Source organism: Prionailurus viverrinus, chromosome D4 (assembly GCF_022837055.1).
Source record: "Prionailurus viverrinus isolate Anna chromosome D4, UM_Priviv_1.0, whole genome shotgun sequence".
Lineage (NCBI taxonomy): Eukaryota > Metazoa > Chordata > Mammalia > Carnivora > Felidae > Prionailurus > Prionailurus viverrinus.
Genome location: NC_062573.1, coordinates 81,368,637 through 81,393,870, shown reverse-complemented (window position 1 = coordinate 81,393,870; position 25,234 = coordinate 81,368,637).

Here is a 25,234-nt window from a genome sequence, read left to right as displayed (position 1 = left end):
ATGAGTATTATGGGCTTTGGAGTATTTCTATTTGCCAGTTTCAAAATATACTCAGTTCAGTATAAGGTCCCTAGAAAGCATAATAAAATTTTCAAATAGGTCCTCTAGTCCAGCACCCTTATCTTACAGATGAATAAAATTGAGCCTAGAGAGATTAAGTGCCTGACCCAGTTGATCTCAGAGCTGGGATTCTTTAGAGAAAATATACGAAGACTGGTTCTATATCCACTTTTAAACCAATTCCTTATTCCAAACATAGTTAATCCCAATGTAATAATGTTACTTGTTTCGTAGATGACATATCTTGGTAAGTTATAAACTGTAGAAATGTTAAGACCATATGGGTCCAGGTCGGAAAGTTGTTTCCGTCTCTTAAAAGGTGAAAAAGACAACCGTGACCTAGGCATAGTTCCTAGCATATAGTGAGTGATTAATAGGGCTTGATAATACACAAGTTAATATTGTGAAAAATTACATTTTTTAGTGAGAATGGGGCAGAATACAATTATGCCCACTAGTGAACTATTTATGCCCCAAAGCTTGAGGACATTGGAGACCAAATTTACACTTTGAGACAAAAGCTGGGGAGAGACCTGAAAGATAGCACACATGAATGATTATGTCATCTGGGAGGGATACAGACTAGAATTTATTAAGAGGTTAGAAGACACTCTGAATCCACTCTGTGAGAACAAGCTGAGAGAGTTATATGACTTAGCAGGATGGTGATTCATTCAGATCGGAATTTACCCAGAACAGGAATTTAAACACGTGGGGCAATTTTTATCTTCTCTTGCCATTTTGTTTTCCTCCAAGGTGATCTAATGGATGGCGTTACCACATCACACAAATTGAGCAGACTCCAATCAAGAACAACAGAATGGCTAACATGGAGACTACTGATGGCTCCGATATAATGTTATGTCATATTTAAGAAAATTGAAACTCACAACAATCACATACAGATTTAAGCAGGCTTCCCCTTGAAATCCCTGCTCACAAACTTTGCCGATTTTGGTATTTGGGTTTTCGCTTCACAGTAACTTGTTTCACACCAAGACATGAGGTCGTCCACTAGACATATGGTGGCGGGAGTCCATACACTGCTTTCACAGGGCTCGCAAGGAAACCTCTACCGGAACCAAACACCATCAACAAAAAAGAGCGGGAGCAGAGTGTTGCACACTTCTGACTTCAAAAGGTTACCTTGACATGGGACTGGAGAGTCCCTCCCTTCATTTTAAATTAAACTTAGCCTCTTGTCCCAGCTTCCAACCTAATCTTACCTTTTCGGTGTCACGATGGGTCAGAGAGCAATATTAAGGCTCGGAGTATATTTAAAGGGAAAGTGACAACTTATTTGGTCTAGCCACACGGTCCATCCTCATTAGATGAGGATTCTGACTTTACGAATTCACCTAGTTGCTAAAATTAATTTCAGTACCGGTGCAGCTTTGGGGGTCATTTGCAGATATGCACAGGACAGCAAAAAAAATTGAGACATCTGACAGCACACATTCACAGCTTAAGTATAAGAGCAATGCTCTACCCTCTTGTTTCAATTCTCAAGTTGTAAGATCCTTCTCATGGTCCTTTTAGTGCCATGTCTTTCACATCTTTTGTGCTTTTGCCTGGTGATTTTGCTGCTTAAATGACACCTGAGCATGATCCTGAAGTGCCGTCTAGTGTCCCTAAGCTCAAGAAGGCTGTGACGTGCTTTATGGAGAAAATATGTGTGTTAGCTAAGCTTCATTCAGGCATGATTTATACTGCTGCTGGCCATGAGTTCAATGTTAATGAAGCAATTGTATATATATTAAGTAAGGTATCTAAACAAAAGCACACATTAAACTAGGTTATGTATTGATCAATTGATGAAAATGTGTGACCAGTGATTTGCAAGAACCTAACCCTGTATTTCCCCTGGAGGCAATGGTTCAGTATTTGCTAACTCAGTGTTCACAGCAACATTACAGAACATACCTAGTGCAAGTAAGGAGAGTCAGCTGTCTCTCCAGGATAGAGATCCCCAAAGATAAGCTAGTAGTTGGATCAATCGTGCTATGCCTTGATCTGAGACATCAATGACCCCCCTCCCAACTCTTGACCCCTAAGCTACCACGGAGTAATAGTAGAGGTGATTTGCACAGGTGGCCTGGCAGTGTGGCCTTTGAGACACAGAAGGAGCAACAGGGAAATACTCTTTCCATTCTATGTTGTCTAAGGCTTAGCAGAACTTTGCTAAATCAGAAGTCTGTCTCCTAGAAGTATCAAGTCAGTAAATGGGTGCTTAGAAAATTCAAAACTATGTCAAGGAAAAGTAAAGTCCAGCAAGCATAAGCAAATACATAAATTTTAGTTTATGAAGTTATGGGAAAATGTTTTGATACATTTCTTGAATTTCTATTAAAAATGCATTGGGGTGCCTGGGTGGCTCAGCCGGTTAAGCGTCTGACTTTGGCTCTGGTCATGATCTCGCGGTTCACGAGTTCGAGCTGCACGTTGGGCTCTGTGCGGACAGCTCAAAGCCTGGAACCTGCTTCGGATTCTGTGTCTCCCTCTCTCTCTGCCCCTCCCTCACTCACACTCTCTCTCTCTCTCTCCCCCTCAAAAATAAACATTAAGAAAAGGCATTATAATCACAGTCAGAGAAAAGGGGACTTTTAGCAACGTTTGTTTCAGTTCTCCATATGACGATTTTCAGATTATTTTAGTCCTTGGGAAATATGACTTGAAAGCCCTCATTTGCCTTTTGGGGCTTGGTATGTCAATTGCAGTTTTGATCTGTAGACATCCCCAAGACTATCTAGGTTTAATTTACTTGGACCTTGTACAAGATGACAAGATGCCAGCTCGAGTTCTTACAGTCTGTTGTCACACAAGAGACATGAGGGCCTTCCCAAACCAGATTGCATGAGTAGGGACATAGCTCTGTCATCAGGCTATCAATGGAAAGCTGGATTGGATATGGGTGTGGGTCTAACTGGGAGGCTGGGACATCAGTAAGGAGAACTGAGGAGCGCCTCTCATTTAAAAAAAACAAAAAAGGTGTGTGTGTGTGTTGGGGGTGGGTATTACCAGCAATATCAGTCAAAGGAGGGGGGGGCACACAGGTGGGGAAGAGTTATCCAAGTGAGCACAAGTGAGTAGATAGACAGTAGATACCCGCAAATGGAAGGCTTTGTTGGTGCAAACATTGACATATTGAAATGATTTGTATTTGGTCTTATTTCCAGTATGTTTTTCTCTTTGTCTTGCAGATACTTGGGTCAGCCAAAAATGACATCTTATTCTGCCTTTGAGAAGAATCTCAAATATTTTAACAAACCATTTTCAGCTGCTTTCTACCACAGCCTGACTAACCAGGCCAGCCGAAAGTCTGAGCTGAAGCACCAGGGGCATCACCAGTCACAGCACGAAAAGAGAAAATATGCCTGGGCTTCTGGTTAATTTCATCATGGCACATTCAGACAATGTTCTGCAGCCTTTCAAAAGAATGAGAGTGGGGCACCTGTGTGGCTCAGTCAGTTGAGTGTCCAACTCTTGATTTCTGCTCAGTTCATGATCCCAGGGTCATGGGATTGAGCCCCACATTGGGCTCTGTGCTGAGTATGGAGCCTGCTTGAGATTCTGTCTCTGTCTCTCTCTCTCCCTCTCTCTCTCTCTCTCTCTCTAAGAAATAAATAATAAAAAATAAAAAGAATGGTAGAGATCTATGTGTTACTATGGGAAGATGTCATGTTAATAATGGTGCACGTGCCACACCCCCTCAGCCCTGACCTCAGGTGCAGCCATGGTGGACAGTTCCCATGCATGATGAAGGTTTCTCGATGCAAGTGCCAGCTGCGGTCTCTCAGATTTTCTACCCCAGGACTTGCTCTAAAGCGGAGGCGCTTTCTCAGTGCTCCCAGAGTGGACTGCAAGTACAAGGAAATTAAACTTTCAGGAAACCCTCAGCAAATGGGGCTTCCTCCCATCCTTTGGAGGGACAATTCTCAGGTGCATTCTACATTATTTCTTAGAGTCTCCATGACATTGGTCCCATAAGCCCCACTGCCCTATTCAACTTAGTGATTCTGCCTTTTTTTTTTTCCTTTGGTTTTCTTTCCTCTCCCGTATTACTCTCCTGAAGATTTCATTCCAAACACCTCGGAATTACTATAAAGAAAAGAAAAGAAAAGGTATAAATACAGCTACCTGCCTCCCAGGTCCTTTACTCAAATTCTGCTTTTGGGCAAACCCAAACTAAGAGGATATCCATTCAAGGGAGGCATGACCCAAGTTGCATAATTGGATGTATGGTAGTTCCCATTTGTGCAAAAACAAACAAAACAAAACACCCACAACAAAACTGTAAGTGATGTGTATGTATGTTCATATATACCTAGAAATAAAAGCTGTTGAGGGAATCATACCACAGGTGGTGGTTTCCATGTTCTTGAAGCATCCCACTTCCCCTCAAAGCTGTGAACTATATTGTAGAAAAATGAGTAACCCCACAGAAATACAACTACTTGTTTTTAAAACATAGTTGGTGATCATCCCAACCCAAACCATCTTCAGAGAATTAACGTACAATAAAGTGAACAAATCTGAAGGCTCAGTTTGATGAGTTTTGACAATCATATATACGCATATACTCACCGTCCAAAACAAGATAAGAACATTTCTGTGTAAGTTCCTGTGTGGCCCCGTTTCAGTCAACTGCCCTCCCCACTCCTAAAAACCACTGTCTGATTTCTATCATCATAGATTACTTTCCCCTATATTTAATTTTATGTAAACAAAGCCATAGAGTATGCACTGTTATTGTGTCCAACCTCTTTGCTTCACATGATGCATTTGAGATCTAGCCACATGTGGATACACCAAGATCGGCTTTTCCCTTCTCTTCTTTTTTTAAATTTTTTTTTCAACGTTTATTTATTTTTCGGACAGAGAGAGACAGAGCATGAACGGGGGAGGGGCAGAGAGAGAGGGAGACACAGAATCAGAAACAGGCTCCAGGCTCTGAGCCATCAGCCCAAAGCCCGACGCAGGGCTCAAACTCCCGGACCGCGAGATCGTGACCTGGCTGAAGTCGGACGCTTAACCGACTGCGCCACCCAGGCGCCCCTTCCCTTCTCTTCTTGAAGGGCATTTAGGTTGTTTCCAGTTTGGGGATAGTATATATAAAGCTGCTATAAATATTCTTTTTTTTTTTAAGTAGCCTTTATGCCCAGCAAGGAGCTCAATGCAGGGTTTAGACTCGTGACCCTGAGATCAAGACCTGAGCTGAGATCAAGAGTCAGACATTTAACTGACTGAGACACCTAGATTCCCCAACTGCTATAAATACTCTTGTTCAGGTCTTTGTGTGGACATATATGTTCATTTCTTTTCAGTAAATGCCTTGGAGTGGATCTGTTGGCACTTAGGGTAGATGTATAGCTTTATAAGGAGATGATAAACAATTTTCCAAAATGGTTGTACCATTTTACACCAAATAACGAATGCTCCAGTTCCTCTATATCTTTGCCAGAATTTTCTGTTGTCTGTCTTCTTGCTTTAAATGGTCAAAATGGGGTTCCATGTGCATTTTTCCCTGATAACTAATGACATTTGAACCTCTTTTCATCTGGGCATTCTTGTATCTCTTTTGGGAAGGTCTGACCAAGACTTTGCCCATTTTTAATTGGGTCATTGTTTTCACTGTGAATTTCTAGGAGTACTTTACATATTCTGGATACAAGTCTTGTCAGATATAAATCATGCAAACATTTTCCCCCAACCTATGGTTTATTTGTTCACCTTCTTACTGCTATCTTTCAATGAGCAGAAATTTTTTATTTTGATAAAGCCCAATCTATCAATTTTTTATTTTATGATTTGAAAATATCCTCCTACATTCTTTCAGAGCATTTTTTTAGGCTTATGAGTTATCCATCCATTTATATCTATTCAGGTTATCCATCTTAGTTTATGTATAAAAAGCTCATTCTGGGGGCACCTGGGTGGCTCAGTCAGTTAGGCATCTGACTCTTGGTTTCAGCTCAGGTCATGATCTCACAGTTTGTGGCATCAAGCCCCGTGTTGGGCTCTATACTGACAGTGCAGAACATGCTTGGGATTCTCTCTCTCTCTCTCTCTCTCTCTTTCTCTCTCTCTCTCTCTCTCCCTCTCTCCTTGCCCCTCCCCTGCTTGTGCTCTCTCTCTCTCTCTCAAAATAAATAAATAAACTTGAAAACAAAAAAAGAAGTTCACTCTAGCTCATGCACCTTGACAACTCCCATCAGAACGTGGCCAGGCTGCTGAAAGGTACATGGAGCACATGTCATACTGGCCTTAAATTACCCCAGTCATCCTGGCCTGGGACGAGCTAGGGGACACCTACACATGTGAGCAACCTTAGGCAAGGTTACCTAAGCTCAACCTTAATCAGCTAAACTGCACACCCCCCCTGGGCTAAAGAATGATTGCTATGAGATTTTGTCATCATGTGTTCTGAACCACAATTGTGTCAAGAGAGAATTCATAAGTAAATTGATATCTAGAAGTATAATACAGCTGTAACAAAACCTAAAATTTATGGCATTTGACCTTTAGACTGGGCAATGAATGCAGGCTGGAAAAAGGGTCAGGAAATTACTAGGAGAGGCGGGAAAAATGGTGACCCGTGTTTTTCTGTGGAAAAATATTTGGTAAAAGCATAGCCTGCAATAACTTAGAAGACAGAAAATGTGCCACATGAACACTTGGACATGAGCAAAGATTTCCAGGAAGAATGTTGACGGTATCATTTGGCTTTTACTACCTACTGCATAAGCCACCTCAAGAAAGAGAAGAACTCAGAAAAGAACAGGCCCGTTTGTAGGCAGAATTTTCACAGAAAATAGAGGGAGCAGAATTTGCCAAGTTGGAAAATAAAACTAGTTCTTAAATCCAGCCTCTCAAGGCAGTAGAGTTCTCAAATTAAGATATGGCCTCCGGATACAGACCAAATCAAGAGTGTAGGTGTGAGACCTTTGTTGAGACATCTGGAAGACTCCAGGTGGGACAGAGTAGATCCATCTAGTGGGACAAAAAGGCTTCTGGGAATCACAGCAGCCTGGCATTTCCAAATTAGCACTGATTCAGTCCAAAGAGAGAGACAGGTTCCCCCAAAATTGGAGGGGATTTTTTCAGCACATGGAATTAAGTCAAAATTTGTTTTGTTTCGTTTTTAAAATTTTTTTTAAAAATTTTTTTTTCAACGTTTATTTATTTTTGGGACAGAGAGAGACAGAGCATGAACGGGGGAGGGGCAGAGAGAGAGGGAGACACAGAATCGGAAACAGACTCCAGGCTCTGAGCCATCAGCCCAGAGCCCGACGCGGGGCTCGAACTCCCGGACCGCGAGATCGTGACCTGGCTGAAGTCGGACGCTTAACCGACTGCACCACCCAGGCGCCCCGTTTTTTAAATTTTTTTAACGTGTATTTATTTTTGAAGGAGAGAGAGAGAGAGACAGAGTGTGAGTGGGGGAGGGGGAGAGAGAGACAGACAGACAGAACCTGAAGCAGGCTCTAGGCTCTGAGCTGTCAGCACAGAGCCTAACATGGGGCTTGAACTCATGAGCCATGAGATCATGACCTGAGCCAAAGTTGGATGCTTAACCAATTGAGCCACTTAGGCACCCCAGGTAAGTCAAACTCTGTATAAAACTCACAAATCATGGAGACAGCTATAATGGCAAAAATAGCCAGCCCAAACTAAGAGAGAGAGAAACTGTTCAAAATGTAAAAAGGCCTCTAGGCTTCCAACCTTCTCCAGAAAGGAAGCAGGCAGAGAAAGTTGCTCAGAGGGCATACCCTCTAATGCCGTCTTCACAAGAGGTCAAGGAGATATCAGAAGGCAGAGCCAACAACAGCAGAGAACGGAATGACAAATCATTCCCAGGTAGCAGAACTAGGGTCTAATTAGAAACATTTCCGAGCCCAGACTGCAGGAATCTGATAATATTTGCCCAGCAGGATTTCAGAACTACATGGACATCCCATTCTTCCACTTTGGGAATGGGAATGTTCATTGCATTTATATTGTTCCTTTTCACCACTGCATGTGAGGCGTGTGGGAGCAGATAACTTGGTTTTTAGTTTTTAAGTCTCTGCATCAAGAAGAATCACATCAGGGGGCACCTGGGTGGCTCAGTCAGTTGAGCGTCCAACTTTGGCTCAGGTCATGATCTCACAGTTCGTGGGTTTGAGCCCTGCATTGGGCTCTGTGCTGACAGCTCAGAGCCTGGAGCCTGCTTTGGATTCTGTGTCTCCCTCTCTGCCCCTCCCCCGCTCACACTCTGTCTCTCATTCTCTCTCTCAAAAAATAAATAAACATTTAAAAAATTTAAAAAAAAAAAAAGAATCACATCCAATATTGTGAATCATGAGAACGTGGATTTTAAGCCTGCATCTATAATTGGATGAGACTTTTGGTGTCCCGGGATGGGCTTCCCATATTTCACATGTGGGAAATACTTGACTAATTTTGGCTGGAGGGAAAATTGTAATCTTGTAAAAACCATCCTAATTGTTCACCCCCCCTTACCCACACCCTTTGCCTTATAACTGGGTAAAGCCCTCTCACGGACTCTGACATCAGTAAAGTGAATTGATTTGGCAATGATATATTAACAAATGAGACACAAGCAAAGGCTTGAATTTGCTTGCGTGTTTAGGTTTGCTCCTCCTCTCCTCTACCTTGGCTCACTTAAGTTACCCTAGTAAGCCCAGGAACCCCAAATGAGACCATCCTAGTTCAGCCAATAGCCAGCCAACCGCTACAAATGTGAGCATGCCCAGCCTAATCAGCAGAGGCATCTAGCCAACTTGCAGTTACCACAGATGTATAAGCTACAGATGTATAAGCCACAGATTTGTATAAGCGTGCCCAAGTAGGATCAGGTGGATCCGGTCCAGGTCTGCAGAAATCCACAGACTCCGAGCTAAGTAAAGATTTCTGTCGTGTCAGTCCACTAGGATTCTGTGATTGTTATGTGCCATCACTGTGGCAAAAGATACCTGATACCGATTCTTGATAGGAAAACTCAGCAGTAACTGGCAACTTTCCAAAATCAAATATATAGAGCCATTTACTTTAAGGAACATTTACTTCCCTTCTTATCACTTCTCATTCTCAGGAAAAGGCTTATTTAGCTCATATAATAAAGTTACATGTGTTGGAGCCTATAAAGTTTTGGACAACTGTAGAACAAGTTAGCATCAGTTTTTCTGGTAGTTTGGGGCTCTATTTTATTCTACCTTGGGTATATATTAGAAAGGGATGCAGACTTTGGCTTTTAACTGTACCATGGTCATTGGCAACATTTTACTAATATGGCTGTTAATTTCTAGACTCCTGTTTCAGGAAAAGGAATTACCTGGGGTTGAGTATGAATCCATGGTGTTAAGAGAACTTCTCTGTCTTTGTTCAAGTTCTTGCCTCTAACTCAAGAGATCAACATCATCATCATCATCACCATGACCTACCACAACAACTTCCTATGTGTTTAGCACGTAAGAGGAGTCTGTTAAGCACTTTACATATGTATCTTAATTAGTCCTTGCAAAAGTCCTATGTGGCAGGCATTATAATCCTCATTTTGTGAATGAGAAAATTGAGGCTCCATTCCCCACCCTCCCCTTCAACATCACTAATTCAAATTCTTCCCTCGTGCTTCCTCGCCTCAGCCTTTACTTCTGCCACGAAGTCATCCTTGGGCCCCAATTTGAGTTGGGTGGTACCTTTAAATTCCTGTGGTAGCTTTTGCATGTGATTACAACACTCATCGTGTTGTAAAATCTGGGTGATGTCTTTCTACGTCTAATGGCTGCTCTAGACTCAAAACTCCTCTTAGAGGGCACAGACCACATCTTACTCATCTTTGTAATCCCGTTGCTGTGCACAGATCCCGGTATAAAGTAGGTACACCATAGAACAACTTTGCTGAAAAGGAAAGAGATGACTCGGAGAACGAGTAGGCTCAGAGCATGCACGCACATGCACAAAACCACAAAATCCATGAAGTACCAAATAACCTTTGGTCTGATCAAAGAGTTTCCAAACAACTGATTGATGCCCTTTGCCTCTAGCTGGACAGCAGGGATCTCCAGAGGCTGACCAACTTGGATCAGAGACCGTGGTTCCTGTACTGCACCTGGCTGGAAAGCACTTAGACTTTATCAGAAAGAGTCTCTCTTGGTACCCTGGCGATTACCTGTGTCCCCAGAGAGCTGAGGGATACTACACCTATCTAAAGACATCCTCTTCCCTGCATTTTGTAAGTTCAAGAGCTTTTAATAAAATTAAAAGTGGCCAGGGGTGCCTGGGTGGCTCAGTCGGTTAACCGTCCAACTTTGGCTCAGGTCATGATCTCGCGGCTTGTGAGTTCAAGCCCCGCGTCGGGCTCTGTGCTGACAGCTTGGAGCCTGGAGCCTGGAGTCTGCTTCTGATTCTGTCTCCCTATCTCTCTGCTCCTCCCCTGTTCACGCTCTGTCTTTCCTTCTCTCTCAAAAATAAATAAACATTAAAGAAAATTATTTTTTCAAAATAAGATTAAAAGTGGCCAGATTGTCTGTTTGCCACTAAAAAGGGGAAAGAATCTGAATCCTGATTCTGTGCCAGGCACTGTCCTACATATTTTTATTTCACTTAAAGACAAGTACTGCCACCCTTCCTTGGAGAAAAAGCTCCTTTATTAATTGTAGAGAATAGGATTGTTTTCCAATTTCTTGTTAAAGCCTTCTTCTGGCCTGGCATTTTGCGAAACAGCTTGTTTGAGAACAATTTATAACAATGATAGTTCATTGGACAATAATTCTTTCTCTGACTTCACCCTCATACTCAGTTTGGTTTTAGGTAGGATTTCGACATTTTCCTATTTATACTCATTTTTAAATATTTTTTAAATTGATATATTCTGTGCAAATTTTCTCTGAATCTAAGTTAGAGATACCTTTCCTTTGTATTTTAATTTGAGGAAAGAGAGTTTTTGGTATTAAAAAAAAACAAATTTGAAATGACTTGGCTTTTTAGGATTACATACCTGCAGATCGTTTTATTTCTCCTGGTTTAATTTCTCAAGTCCAAATTCATTTGGAACTAACTGCACTTCTCAGATTGAAGTATTTCCCAACACCTCACACTGGTCCTTCAGAGTTTCTTTTGTTTTTTTTTTTTTCCTGTAATCTTAGATCCTAGGTAATTTTCTCTCTGAGCTGCCAAATTGGTGTAAGAAAGTTCAGAAGTCAGGGTTATAGTATATTAGGATCTAGCTAATTCCTTTGGCTAACTGGATCCAAAGTTGCCCTGACTCTTTCCTTTGCAACAGAAATCCACCTGGTATGAGACAAGGGCAATGATAATTCAGTGGAAAGTTAACCAAGAATATCTTTTATTCTTATACCTAATAATTCTTCCCTTGGATTTCTACCTTTTTCACTATTTAACAGACATGTAAAAGACTATGTGTCATGCTGGAGGGAGGTGGTAATATCCAAACGAAAATACCAAATTCATTGTTCCTCCCCCCCAGATAAAAGACCTTTAAAAATTTTAAGTCTGGCAATTTATAGGAATGGAGGTTAAACAGGGACAGATATCCGATGTCATCAATTTTCTTCCAAAGCCAACGCAAGAAACATCATCTTATCAAAAAATACATAAAGAGAACAAATGAACCTTTATTTATGTTTTCAGAAACTTTTAGTAAGAGTCTCTATCAAAAGCCATCTTTCAAACACAGCACTTAGAATTCTCAAGCAAGTTACATCAGGGATAAGGAACTGATATTAGACATGAAATGAGTAAGTGAAATGGTTCTTTTATTGTGGCAAGGGCGGAAGTTTTGGAGCACCTGGCTGGTCAGTCAGTTCAGCATCTGACTCTTGATTTCGACTCAGGTCATGATCCCAGGGTCATGGGATGGAGCCTTATGTTAGGCCCTACGCCAAGCATGGAGCCTGCTTAGGATTCTCTCTCTTCCTCCCCCTCTGCTCCTCCCCTGTTTGCACATATGCACTCTCTCTCTTAAAAAAAAAAAAAAAAAAAAAAAAAAAAAAAAAAAAGAGAGAGGTGGGGAAGTTTCAATACCAGCTACATCCTACTGATCAATACCATGATTGATTGCTTAACATTTTATATATTAATTATATACAGCTCTTCCAAGTGATGAAGTGCTAACTAGATGGGGACACAGTGCAGAAAGTGCTCTCCAAGCTATGAATACTGTTAAGAGGGTGGCCTCAAAGGTATCGACTATAACCTCAAAAACACAGAATCTGCCTCTTTGATTCTTAAAAAATTCAGCTGAAATTTTTGTTTCTCAGGACAAGGAGAACAATACAAAAAAAAATAAATAAGAGAGGGAGAGAGAGAGACTATTATTAGATGTTTTCATAAAGGTATTGAAAATAAAGCAGAGAGTATAACCTTCCTGCCAAACCTGAACAGAAAGTTCTCCACAGCTGGATTCTAATGCCATCTGTATTCAAATCCTGGCTCTGCCACTCACAAGCTGTATGACACTGCAGGGTCCTGTGAAGATAATAAGAAATCTGCCTCGGAGTGAGATAATACATGTCAAGCAACTAGCATAAAGCTTTGTACATAGGAGGTTTGCAATAGATATTAGTGAATATTATTTTATAGCCTCCTGGTTGTGGGGGGAGAGGACGTGGAGATACACTCGTGGTTCAGAAAAAGGCAATGAAGCAGTGTTCCCTGAGGGAAAAAGGAACTAGCAGAAGATGCCAAGGCAAGAGGTTGAAACAAACTGAAAAATCTGGGTCCGTTCCAGGTCACCTGGAGGGAGAGACAGGAAAGCAGAATAAAAATGCAATTGCAGAAATGGTCGAGCTAAGGAGCTGGGAGCTGAAGGCAGAGATCAAGGGTGACGGTGCTGGGTGTTGTATGAAAACCAATTTGACAATACATTTCATATTAAAAAAAAAAAGATAATGGCAAGTCAGGTCTTTCTTAAGAGCCCAAGGCAAGGAGTTAGGACTTAAATCTAGGAGAAGGCGCATGCACAACTTCTCTGAAGGAAAGCAGCACCTCTGAGGCGGTTCAACACCTACTGCTGTTGAAAACACCAAACTCTGCTAGCTCTGAGGTCCTAACAGTCTTTACACTGAGTTGTTTCATTTCACTGAGGTGACACAATCGGGCCAAGAAACATGAGGAAAAAAAACAACCAAAAATGATTAGACATCTTCAGTCTGCATAACAGATGAGAAAAATATAGCCATGAGGGTTATCTACGAATAGGGTAAATAAAGCTACTTCCCAAATTGAGGATATTCATATTTGGCACATCGGACTTCTCAAACTTTCTGTGATGCAGGGCCAGATTTTGTTTATCGGTCGGATGCTTTGTTTTTCCAATCAATTCTGGACTACGATGTAGCCTGGCCACGCGTGACTAGTAGGCGGTTCATGCAAGAGAATCCAGTTACTCCTATGGCTGTCTCTTCACTGTTCGAAAAGAAGAGTCCACTGATTACATGTTTGATGGCTCAGAAATGTCACTTTTTAAATAAGATTTTCTAAATGCTCATTCCAATTTTCTATATTTGCCTTGTTGAAGACTTGTATCAAATGGTTAACAGACCAGCAACAGTCTGTAGACCAACATGAGAATAAGCCCTACTTATGGAGAATTTTAAGCCAAAGAATTGGGTCACGTAGTAAGAAATAGGAAAATTTTGATAATTTAGAGGTATTTTGACCTCCAGTTCAATAGGGCCTGTGTTGCTTCTCACTCCCAACATTTTAGAAGATTTTAGAAGAAATCTAAACAGAAAAAATAACTTCAAGGCATACATGGGATAGGAAAGAGAGTGTTTCCAAACCCTCTGAAGAGTGAAAAAATATTGGAAGATATAAAGCAGATTGACAGTGTGAACCACACAGCCTAAACTATAAAAGGCACACACCCCCTCAAAAAATGAGTTTCTCAAAAGAACACTGGAATGACTCAAGGTTAGAGATAACAGGATGGGAGAGAAAGAGTGGACCCTTTCTGAGCTACCAGCTTGGAGATTTATCAGCAGTGGTGTAGTAAATAGTACCAATTGCCTCCCAGAACTCATCTGCCCCTCCTTCCTGATGGAACCACAGTTCTGCTTTACCTCCCCCCCCCCCCATATGGAGCATATGCCTCTGGGAAGACCAATCCTCTCAGCTTCAAGGGTGGGCAACATTGGTCTATGTGCAACCTCATGCCCCTTGCTGGTGATTTTTTCAGGAAGGGGCATATGACTCAGGACTCGTCAGCAAGATACATGAATATCTGCTGGGTAGAAATGAGAAAGTACCTAGTCCTGATTGTCGGAAATGGCCAACCTACAACAGAGGGGAGCCAGCCAGCTGGAGGATGAAACCAACACTGTATACAGGAAAACTGAGAAACCAGTAGAATCTGGGGCTTTGATGACACCGTTGAACCTCTCAACCAGCTAGTTCTGGGGCCCATCCTCTTGTTGGGTTCACTCCTAGTGAGACAATATACTTCCTATTCTTTAAGCCAGTTTCATTTGAATGCAGTATATTTGCAGACATTCTATCTAATAGTTTTTCTCTCACAGTGATCATGGCCTTTGCTCCAGAGTTAAGGACTCAGGGTAGAGTTTTGGAACATAGAAACTCCCAGAGAGGATGGTGGTACCTGAAAAGTACAACAGTGCCCCAGCCAACCTGTGGTGTCCACCTCTGTACCTCTGCAGAAGGGAAGGTATTACACACTCCAAAGGGGAATCTTGCCCCCAACAGATGTCCCTACCTCCATACCCTCAAAGCCAATGGAGCTGGGGAAAATATCTGCAAACCATAGATCTGATAAGGGATTTATATCCAGAGTATATTTAAGAAAACTTCCACAACTCAACAACCACAACGATCCACAAACAACCCAATTCAAAACTGGGCAAAAGACTCGAATAGATATTTCTCCAAAGATACACAAGTGGCCAATAAGTAAATGAAAAGATCCTCAACATTACCAGTCATTAGGGGAATGCAAACCAAAAACACAATGAAATGCCACTTCATGCACATTAGGAAGGCTATAATCAAGAAAACAAATTTAACGGAAAATATCAAGTTTGGGTAAGGATGCAGAGAAACAGAACCTCCAGTGCATTAACAATGGGAATGCAAAATTGTCCAGCCACTGTAGAGAACCATAGAGCTGTTCTTCAAAAATTTAACATAAAGGGGCGCCTTGGTGGCTCAGTCAGTTAAGTGTCTGACTTCAACTCAAGTCATGATCTCACAGTTCATGAGTTCGAGCCCTGTGTTGGGCTCTTTGCTAACAGCTCTGAGCCGGAGCCTGCTTCGGATTCTGTGTCTCCCTCTCTCTCTGTCCCTCCCCTGCTTGCTTTCTGTCTCTGTCTCCGTCTCTCTCTCTCAAAAGTAATACACATTAAAAAAAATTCAACATAGAACTATATGATCCAGGGATTCCACTTCTGTGTATATACCCATGAGAAGTAAAAGCAGGGACTTGAAGAGATACGTACACACCCATATTCACAGCAGCGTTACTCACAACAGCCAAAAGACTGAAACAACTTAGTGTCCATCAACAGATGAATAAATAAAGTGTGGTTTATACATACAATGGGACACTATTCAGCCTTAAAAAGGGAGGAAATTCTGAAACATGGATGAATATTGAAAGCATTGGGTTAAATGAAATAATCCAGGCACAAAAGGACAAACACTGTATGACTCAGTTTATATGAGGTACCTATGATAAGTAAATTTATAGAGACAGAAAATTTAACAAAGGGGACCAAGGGCTGTGAGAAGTGGAGAATGGGGAATTATCATTTAATGGATATAGAGTTTCTGTTTGAGACAATGAAAAAGTTCTGGAAATGGGTAGTGGTGATGCTTGTACAATATAGTATATCCCCCAATCCTGCTTCCAACCTCAGCTGTAGGCAGCCACTAATTATTTTCTGTCTACAGATTTGCCTATTTTTGACATTACATACAAATGGAATCATACAATATTTAGTCCATTGTGACTGGCTTCTTTCACTTAGCATAATGTTTTCAAGGCTCATCCATGTCATAGAAGTACTTTCTTTTTATTGACAGATAATATTCCATTGTATGGATATATAACATTTCATGTGATAGACTTTTTTTTAAAAATGGAGTCATTCATCTTGTAGATCTGCCCTGTAGATTTGATTGGCATTTTGGATTTGGCTAAGTGCTTCTTCTTGATGTGTGTGTGTGTGTGTGTGTGTGTGTGTGTGTGTGTGTGTTCTGGGGTAGGGGCTGGGGATTCTCTCTCTCCCTCCCTCTCAGCCCCTCCCCCAATAGTGCACGTGCATCCAAGTGCACACCTTCTCTCTCTTGCTCTCTCTCTCAAAGTAAATAAACATATTTTTTAAAAAGGCAAGATAAATACTTGATTCTTTCTCTTTTTTCTAATGTTTATTTATTATTTTTGAGAGAGAGAAAGAGAACACACGCTTGCGAGCAGGGGAGGGGCAGAGAGAGAAGAAGACACAGAATCCAAAGCAGGCTCTAGGCTCTGAGATGTCAGCACAGAGCTCAACACGGGGCTCAAACCCTCGAACCATGAGATCATGACCTGAGCCCAAGTCAGAAGCTTAGCTGACAGAGCCACCCAGGCGCCCCTTGATTCTTTCCTGTTAATTTATTAATTTACTGATAAGCTGGTGCCCTAGTAACCTTCAGTGGTGGCCATGGAGGTTTATTTGCTGTTTTGCATTCTTATTAATTTTACGTATCTGATGTGATTTGGTAAATTACAATCACTGTTCTTTTCCTGATGTCTAGATTTTTCCCATTAGTCTTTGATAGTTTGGTTATTTTCTGTTACAATAAGATGTCCCATGTTCATCTTATTACATTTCTCATCTCAAACTGCAATTGGCCATTATTCCAAGGAGCCCAGGTTCCTTTTAGTTGAAAATCCACAATTTGGATACTAGGGTGCTTACTGCTACAGTATTGTTACTGCTTTTACATCTTCTCAGAGTTGGAAAGGTGAGGACAGAATTAGGAAGTATGTACTGGTTTTTGAAAGAAAAAAATAAAATATTATACTGGTGTTTCTATTTCAAAGTTAAGATTACAAAGTATTTACCCAACTTCTCTGATTTTATGTGTCTCTTTTCTCCTAAACTGAAAATCTTGGTTCTAACATTAACATAAGTACTTATTTTCTTTATCCTGTGATAGACCTGTAAAAGTTTAAAACTAGCAATATCAGTATTATTTAAGACAGTAAGACTACTTGGACGCCTGGGTGACTCAACCGGTTAAGCATCTGACTTCAGCTCAGGTCATGATCTGACAGTTTGTGAGTTCAAGCCCCTCGTCAGGCTCTGTGCTGACAGCTCAGAGCCTGGAACCTGCTTTGGATTCTGTGTCTCCCTCTCTCTCTGCCCCTACCCCACTCACCCTCTGTCTCGCTCTCTCTCTCAAAAATATATACACATTTTTTTTTTAAAGTAAGACTACTGAATACAATTGAATATTTCTTTGTGGGTTTTGTTCTTGGGCTATACCTCATTAGGGATGTGAAATCAAAATACCACATATTTTTAAAAATAATGCATATTAAAGTCACTTCTAGTAATGATTTTGTGTAGTTTTAGTATCTTGACATACAGTTGATAAATGGGTAGGGCCATTTGTTTCCAATTCTGGGTTTTTCTCTTTATTGCTTTTTAATTTATATACAAAATATTTACATGGGTCCAAAGTCAAAACTACAACAAAGTAAGTTGATAAAGTGAGTTGGCCAAAACTGAGCTTAGTCCTGCCCAAATCCCCCAATCTTGTTCTCCCACAGAGACAATTTTATTAGCTTTTGATTTGTACTCTGATTGATTCTTTGAAAATACAAGGCATACATATGCATGCCTCTCTTACACAAAGGTTGGCTATTATAAATAGTGCTAGCATAGGGGCACCTGGGTGGCTCAGTCGGTTAGGCATCCGACTTCGGCTCAGGTCACGATCTCACAGTCCGTGAGTTCAAGCCCCACGTCAGGCTCTGTGCTGACAGCTCGGAGCCTGGAGCCTGCTTCAGATTCTGTGTCTCCCTCTCTCTGACCCCCACCCACTTTTCATGCTCTGTCTCTCTCTGTCTCAAAAATAAAGAAACATTAAAAAAAAAATTTAAAAATAGTGCTAGCATCTTACTTTTTTCATTTAAATTATTTCCTACAGATATCATCCTATAATGTACACAAATTTTCTTCATTTATTTGCATAATTGTATGGTTAAGAGACATCTTTTTAAAACACAAATCAAACCATGGGATTTATCGGTCTAAACTTTTAAAAAGACTTTCCATTGCACTTAGAATAAAACCTAAATTCCTGACCATGGTTCTCAAAGCCTTGTCTTATCTGGACCTACTAGTAACTCCAAACTCACTTCACCCTCTGCTCCCACTAGCCCGCTGTTTCCCAGCCCTGCTTGTATATTAGAGTCATCTGAATGACTTAAAAAAATTTTTTTTCTCCAGTTTTACTCCAGACAAATGAGAATCTCTGGAGGGCAGGACTCCCGCATTAGAAGGATTTAAAACAGTTGTTCACAAACTTTAACATCACTTGTAGGGCTTCTAAAACACAGATTCCTATGCCCCACACTGACATGACTACATCATTGAATAACTTAATTAAGAAGACGAGACAAATCTCCCTTGCAGAAGAATTCAAAATAAATCGTGTCCCTACTCCACCCTCAAGAGAGGCGGGGCATAAACCCCCACTCCTTAAGTATGACCTGCACGTGGTGGCCTCCTTCCCAAAAGAAAGGGGGATAAAAGAATCACTTTACAGTTGAGAACCCTGACACATACTACGTCAGCCAGGCGGTCAAGGCGAACATCAGTAGTGGGAAATGATGCCAATGACGGACACCCTTGATAAGATGTCCTGAGAATGACACTTCAACTTTGCGGTCCTCCTCCCCAAAGCCCATAACCCCAGGTTGATCATGAAAAAAGCATCAGACAGGGGCATCTGGGTGGCTCTCAGTTAAGCGTCCAACTGAGGCTCAGGTCATGATCTTGCAGTTCATGAGTTTGAGCCCCACGTCAGGCTCTGTGCTGACAGCTCAGAGCCTGGAGCCTGCTTCAGATTCTGTGTCTCCCTCTCTCTCTGCCCCTCCTCCACTCGTGCTCTCTCTCTGTCTCTCAAAAATAAATAAACATTAAAAAATGTTAAAAAAAAACAAGGAATTCTGAATAAAATCAATTAATATGGACTTTACTTAATAATGATGTATCAATAATGGCTTATTAACTGTAACAAATGTACCTTACTAGTGTAAGATGCTAATAATAGGGGGAACTGAAAAAATGTATATATATATTAGGGGAAACTAGGTGGAGAGTATATGGGATTTCTTACTTTCCTTGCAATCCTTTTGTAAATCTAGAACTGTTCTAAAAAAATTATTGAAAATTAAAAAAAAATGTTTTATATCTATATAGATAGAAAATTTAAATATCCTTCTAAATAACTTTTGGGGCAAAGGAGAAAATGGAAGAAAAATAACAAATAATTTATAAATACATTAATATAAGTGCATTATACCTAAGAAATTCTGTAATATGGATAAAGCAATATGCAGAGGAAAATTAAAACTTACAGCCTTACAAGGGAAAAAAATAAACTATTGGGACTTCATAAAAATAAAAAGCTTCCGTGCAGTGAAGGAAACAATTGACAAAACTAAAAGGCAGCCTTTGGAATGGGAGAAGATATTTGCCAATGACATATCTAATAAAGGTTTAGCATACAAAATATGTAAAGAACTTACAAAAGTCAACACCCAAAAAGCAAATAATTCAGTTAGAAAATGGACAGAAGTCACACTCAGGTATCACCTCACGCCAGTCAGAGTGGCCAAAATGAACAAATCAGGAGACTATAGATGCTGGAGAGGATGTGGAGAAACGGGAACCCTCTTGCACTGTTGGTGGGAATGCAAATTGGTGCAGCCGCTCTGGAAAGCAGTGTGGAGGTTCCTCAGAAAATTAAAAATAGACCTACCCTATGACCCAGCAATAGCACTGCTAGGAATTTATCCAAGGGATACAGGAGTACTGATGCATAGGGCCACTTGTACCCCAATGTTCATAGCAGCACTCTCAACAATAGCCAAATTATGGAAAGAGCCTAAATGTCCATCAACTGATGAATGGATAAAGAAATTGTGGTTTATATACACAATGGAATATTACGTGGCAATGAGAAAAAATGAAATATGGCCTTTTGTAGCAACGTGGATGGAACTGGGGAGTGTGATGCTAAGTGAAATAAGCCATACAGAGAAAGACAGATACCATATGGTTTCACTCTTATGTGGATCCTGAGAAACTTAACAGGAACCCATGGGGGAGGGGAAGGAAAAAAAAAAAAAAAAAGAGGTTAGAGTGGGAGAGAGCCAAAGCATAAGAGACTGTTAAAAACTGAGAACAAACTGAGGGTTGATGGGGGGTGGGAGGGAGGAGAGGGTGGGTGATGGGTATTGAGGAGGGCACCTTTTGGGTTGAGCACTGGGTGTTGTATGGAAACCAATTTGTCAATAAATTTCATATATTAAAAAAAAAAAGAAAATGGACAGAAGACCTGAATAGACATTTTTCCAAAGATGATATGCAAATGGCTAACAGACACATGAAAAGATGCTCAACAGCACTCACCATCAGGGAAATACAAATCAAAACTACAATGGGAGGGGCATCTGGGTGGCTCAGTCAGTTAAACATCCAACTCTTGATCTCAGCTCAGATCTTGATCTCAGAGTCGTGAGTTAAAGCCCTGCACTGGGCTCGACTCTGGACATGAAGCCTCCGGTAAAAAAAAAACAAAAACAAAAAACAGGGGTGCCTGGGTGGCTCAGTCGGTCAAGCGGCCGACTTCAGCTCAGGTCATGATCTCACAGTTTGTGAGTTCGAGCCCCACGTGGGGCTCTGTGCTGACAGCTCAGAGCCTGGAGCCTGCTTCGGATTCTGTGTCTCCCCCATCTCTCTGTTCCTCCCCTGCTTGTTTTCTGTCTCTATCTCCCAAAAATAAATAAATGTAAAAAAAAATTATTTTTAATTGCTGCAGATCATAAAAAAAGAAAGAAAGAAAGCATGCTATTCAATAAGGTTAGCATTGCCCTATTACCAAAACCAGACAAAAAATAACAGAGGAGGAGAGGAGAATTATAGACAAACTTCACTTATGTGGATAGATATAAAAATTCTTCATAAGATGTCAGCAAACTGAATTCACCAAAGTATTAAAAGAATAATACAATAGAACCAAATAACATTTACCCTAATATACTTTGAATTTATTTTAATATAATTCACTACATTAACAGATTAAGGGAGTAGAACCATTTGATCATTTCAATAATTTCCAGCTTGTTTTTATTAAATTCAACACTCATACACGGTTTTAAAAAAGTTCTTAGGAAGTTAGAAAACGAGCGACATCTCCCTAATTTGGTAAACAAAATAGAGTAAACATCATATTCACGAGAAGAATTTCTTTTACAGAAACGGGAAAATGTACTCTGTCATCGCCCTCATCAAACATTGTACTAGAGACCACAGTCAGTTTAATAAGGAAAGAAAAAGTAAATACCTTAGCAGAAAACAACCTGATATTAATGACAAATACCTAACTTAAAAAAATCTAAGAGAATCAACTGAAAAAGCATGGCACTGATAAAATAGCTCAATAACCTACCAAGATTCAAGACAGGCACTACAAAAATCATTCCTTTTCCTACACTAGCAATAACCAATATGAATATAAAACGAAATCAATGCTCAGGACTCAGGATTGGCCACCAAAACAAATAATACAGAAATACGTGTTTTGTGAGAATTATGACTTGAAATGGCGCCATGTAAACCTCTACGAACCTCACCACCACCACCATCAATATCTTTCCCCACCCCCCACCCTGTCTTATCGCCAAACCGCATTGTGAATTGGCGTCTGAGAGTGTTATCCTCTTTGCTAGGGAGAGATCTCTAACAGCACGCAGAGTAGAATCCATCTCTAACTGTACTGTTATTTTTTTGTATCAAAATTATCTGTGTGTGTATCTTACTCCCTTACTAGATGAGCAGTGACTTCCTCTCTGTACTCCAACCCCACCATGCCTTGGGCACAGCAGGTCTGATGACTGACTTGAATACAGTCAGGGGTATGGGTAAGGGAAAGGAAAGAGGACCAAGTAAAGTGGAGGGAACACTAAGAGGTCATTAAAGGTGGGCACACGCAAGTAAGATTAGCCTCTCTCAGCCTCTCTTTTCCACGGGTGAATCATCATTACCCGAATTCCTTACATTTCAAAATGGTAAGAATTCTAAAGCAGAGTATGTAGTATTTAGGAAACTTTTAGTGAAAAGACAAGGAAGTATTTTCCCATATAAAACAGCCAAAGTCGCACAGGCAGTTGGTGGGGGGATTCCTGATCTTTTGCAGACTTGACTTGTTTGTTTTTTAAGTTTATTTATTTTGAGAGAGAGAGAGAGAGCATGCATGAATGGGAGAGTGGCAGAGAGAGAGAGAGAGAGAGAGAGAGAGAGAGAGAGAGGGAGACAGCATCCCAAGCAGGCTCCATGCTGTCAGCACAGCTCCCGATGCAGGGCTCAAACTCGCAAACTTGAGTCATGACCTGAGCCAAAATCAAGAGTCGGACGCTGAACCAACTGAGCCACTGAGGCACCCCACAGACTTGATTCTTAATTCTTTCTTTCCCATTCTTCACAAATTCTCCCGATATCCCTTGCTCTTTCTTTGGCCTCATCTATGCTTTGCTTCTCTTCGTTTCTGTTTTCCTCCCCTCCTTCTCTCCTTCTCTCCTAAGACTAGACGGTCCTCCTTTCTCCTCTGTGAAACCTGGTGCAGGAGGAGGGCGAGGAGGCCCCGGGCTTCGTGTCAAACTCAGCGTGTCCCCTGTGGTGTGGGAATGAAGGTCACAAGTGGTCAAAGAGCGAACCTTAAGGAACTAAATGAAACTGGGTTAAGATGAGGCTCCACATTTATCATCTCCGTGTTAAGCATCGTCCTCAGGAAAATGCGGACAGTAACAGCAGCTCCCACACACCATTCTTGAATGGATCACGTAAGATCTTGTTTGCACGATGCCTACTTCAAAGCAGGCATGTAACGGATAACGTCTATTAGGGAACTATGGCTGAGACACGGGGGAGTAGAAAGGCCATACTCCCGTGTTTTCTCCCACGTTCCTCCCCTCTGGTCTGAAATCATAGGGATGGGGCGAGGGGAGAAGATGGGGACGCAAGAGGAAGGGCAAAGCAATACACTAATCTTCAGTCTCAATCCCCGCTTGGCTGCCAGATCTACATCAAACACATTGGCATGACGGTTTTTATTTCATATATCTGATTTTATGCTTTATTCCAAAGATCTTGCCTAAACAACTACTTTGCATATCTGAAAGAAAAATGCTCTTAGACTGCACTGCCAGCGAAACTGACCCAGACTGCTCACTGGCCTCTCCAGAGAAACCAACCCGCTGATGGCAGTCCTTCCCTGGCTCCCTCCAAGAGCAATACAATTTCAAATGCTCAGAAGGTAATGAATGTCCTGGTAAACAAAGCAAATCCCCCCAAGTTCATGAGGTATTGTGCTTAAGTGAGCAAGGGCAGTTTTCTCTAATAGTGACTTTTCCAAATATTTCAGTTTTCTGCAAAAGAAATATGAATGCCTGCTGTAGATGGTTTATTCCTAGTGGTAAGTAATTGCAGCTCACCTAGAAAGTGTCTTCAGCGCAGGTAGGCACATTTTTCAGAACACCTGCTCATTGTATAAGTATTGCTGGACTTATAATCATTCCTCTGATTTAAAAAAGGGAGCTGGGGGCGCGGCACCTGGGTGGCTCAGTCAATTGAGAGACCAACTCTTAATTTTGGCTCAGGTCATGATCTCATATCAGGCCCGGCATCAGGCTCCACACTGGCATGGAGCCTGCTTAGGAGTCTGTCTCCCTCTCCCTCTGCCCCTCCCCAGCCGTGCTCTCTAAATGAATGAATGAATAAGTAAATAAATACACAAATAAAAAGGGAGTGGGGAGCAAGTTGTACCATAATCCTCTAAGAAAATGCTTCACTTCCCTGTGTTGTCGTTCAGCCTTGGCCACATCCAATTTCAGTGTTACTGAATCCACTGCACTCTTAGGTAATAAGGAAAAGAACACACTCTTGTCACTGCTAAGAACATATGTGATCAGTCTTCCTGTTAGTATGAATCACAACAGAAGAATTGGATGATTTGCAAGAAGAAACCACAGTCTACTAACAAGCACTCTAACTCTTCAGGCCACAGAAGCATGGAATTAACAACAAATTTGACTCAAAACTTTCCTTTGAGCACCTACTGTATACTAGCACTGTTCCAGGACTTTTGAGTACACTTAAAAAAAAAAAACAATACAGGACAGAGACACCTGGGTTGCTCAGTCGGTTAAGCGTCCGACTTTGGCTCAGGTTGTGATCTCACAGTTCATGAGTTCAAGCCCCGTATCGGGCTCTGTGCTGACAGCTCAGAGCCTGGAGCCTGCTTCAGATTCTGTGTTTCCCTCTCTCTCTGCCCCTCTGCCGCTCATGCCCTCTCTTTCTCTTTCTCTCTCTCTCACAAATAAGCATTAATTTTTTTTTTTAAATACAGGATATAGTGTCTGACCTTAAGGAGTATTTAACCTGAATTTTTCTTTATAAGAAAATCAGTATTCTTTTCATGAGTCCTGTAATGTTGACTTTAAAAAGCTGTCCAAAGAGCTCAGCCTTCATTCACCTTTAGAAGAAGGATAACAAAACATTAACACCCAAACTTCATCAGCTCTAAGCCTCTCATTTTCTTGATCACGGGAAGTCTAATCTTTCAGAATCTCTCCTTCCAGGTTATTTCCTGCAGCTTGCAAAAGTGCCTACAAACATCCACAAACACTGAGCTGCAGACTCAGGAGGGTAAGAGACTGCAGCGAAATTGCTTGAGCCTCAGTGTTAAGTGGTTCATCCAGCAAACTTTTTCACCTGCCACCTTAAACTGTCAGTTTAAGCACTGACAGTTCACCCAGAGGTCACACCGTCCTGTGAATGCTAGATATCTAGTCACCCAAAACTGACCTTGAAAATGAGGAGGGTCTAGGAACTTCCACGGTAAAGTTGCTCAGGCCCCATAT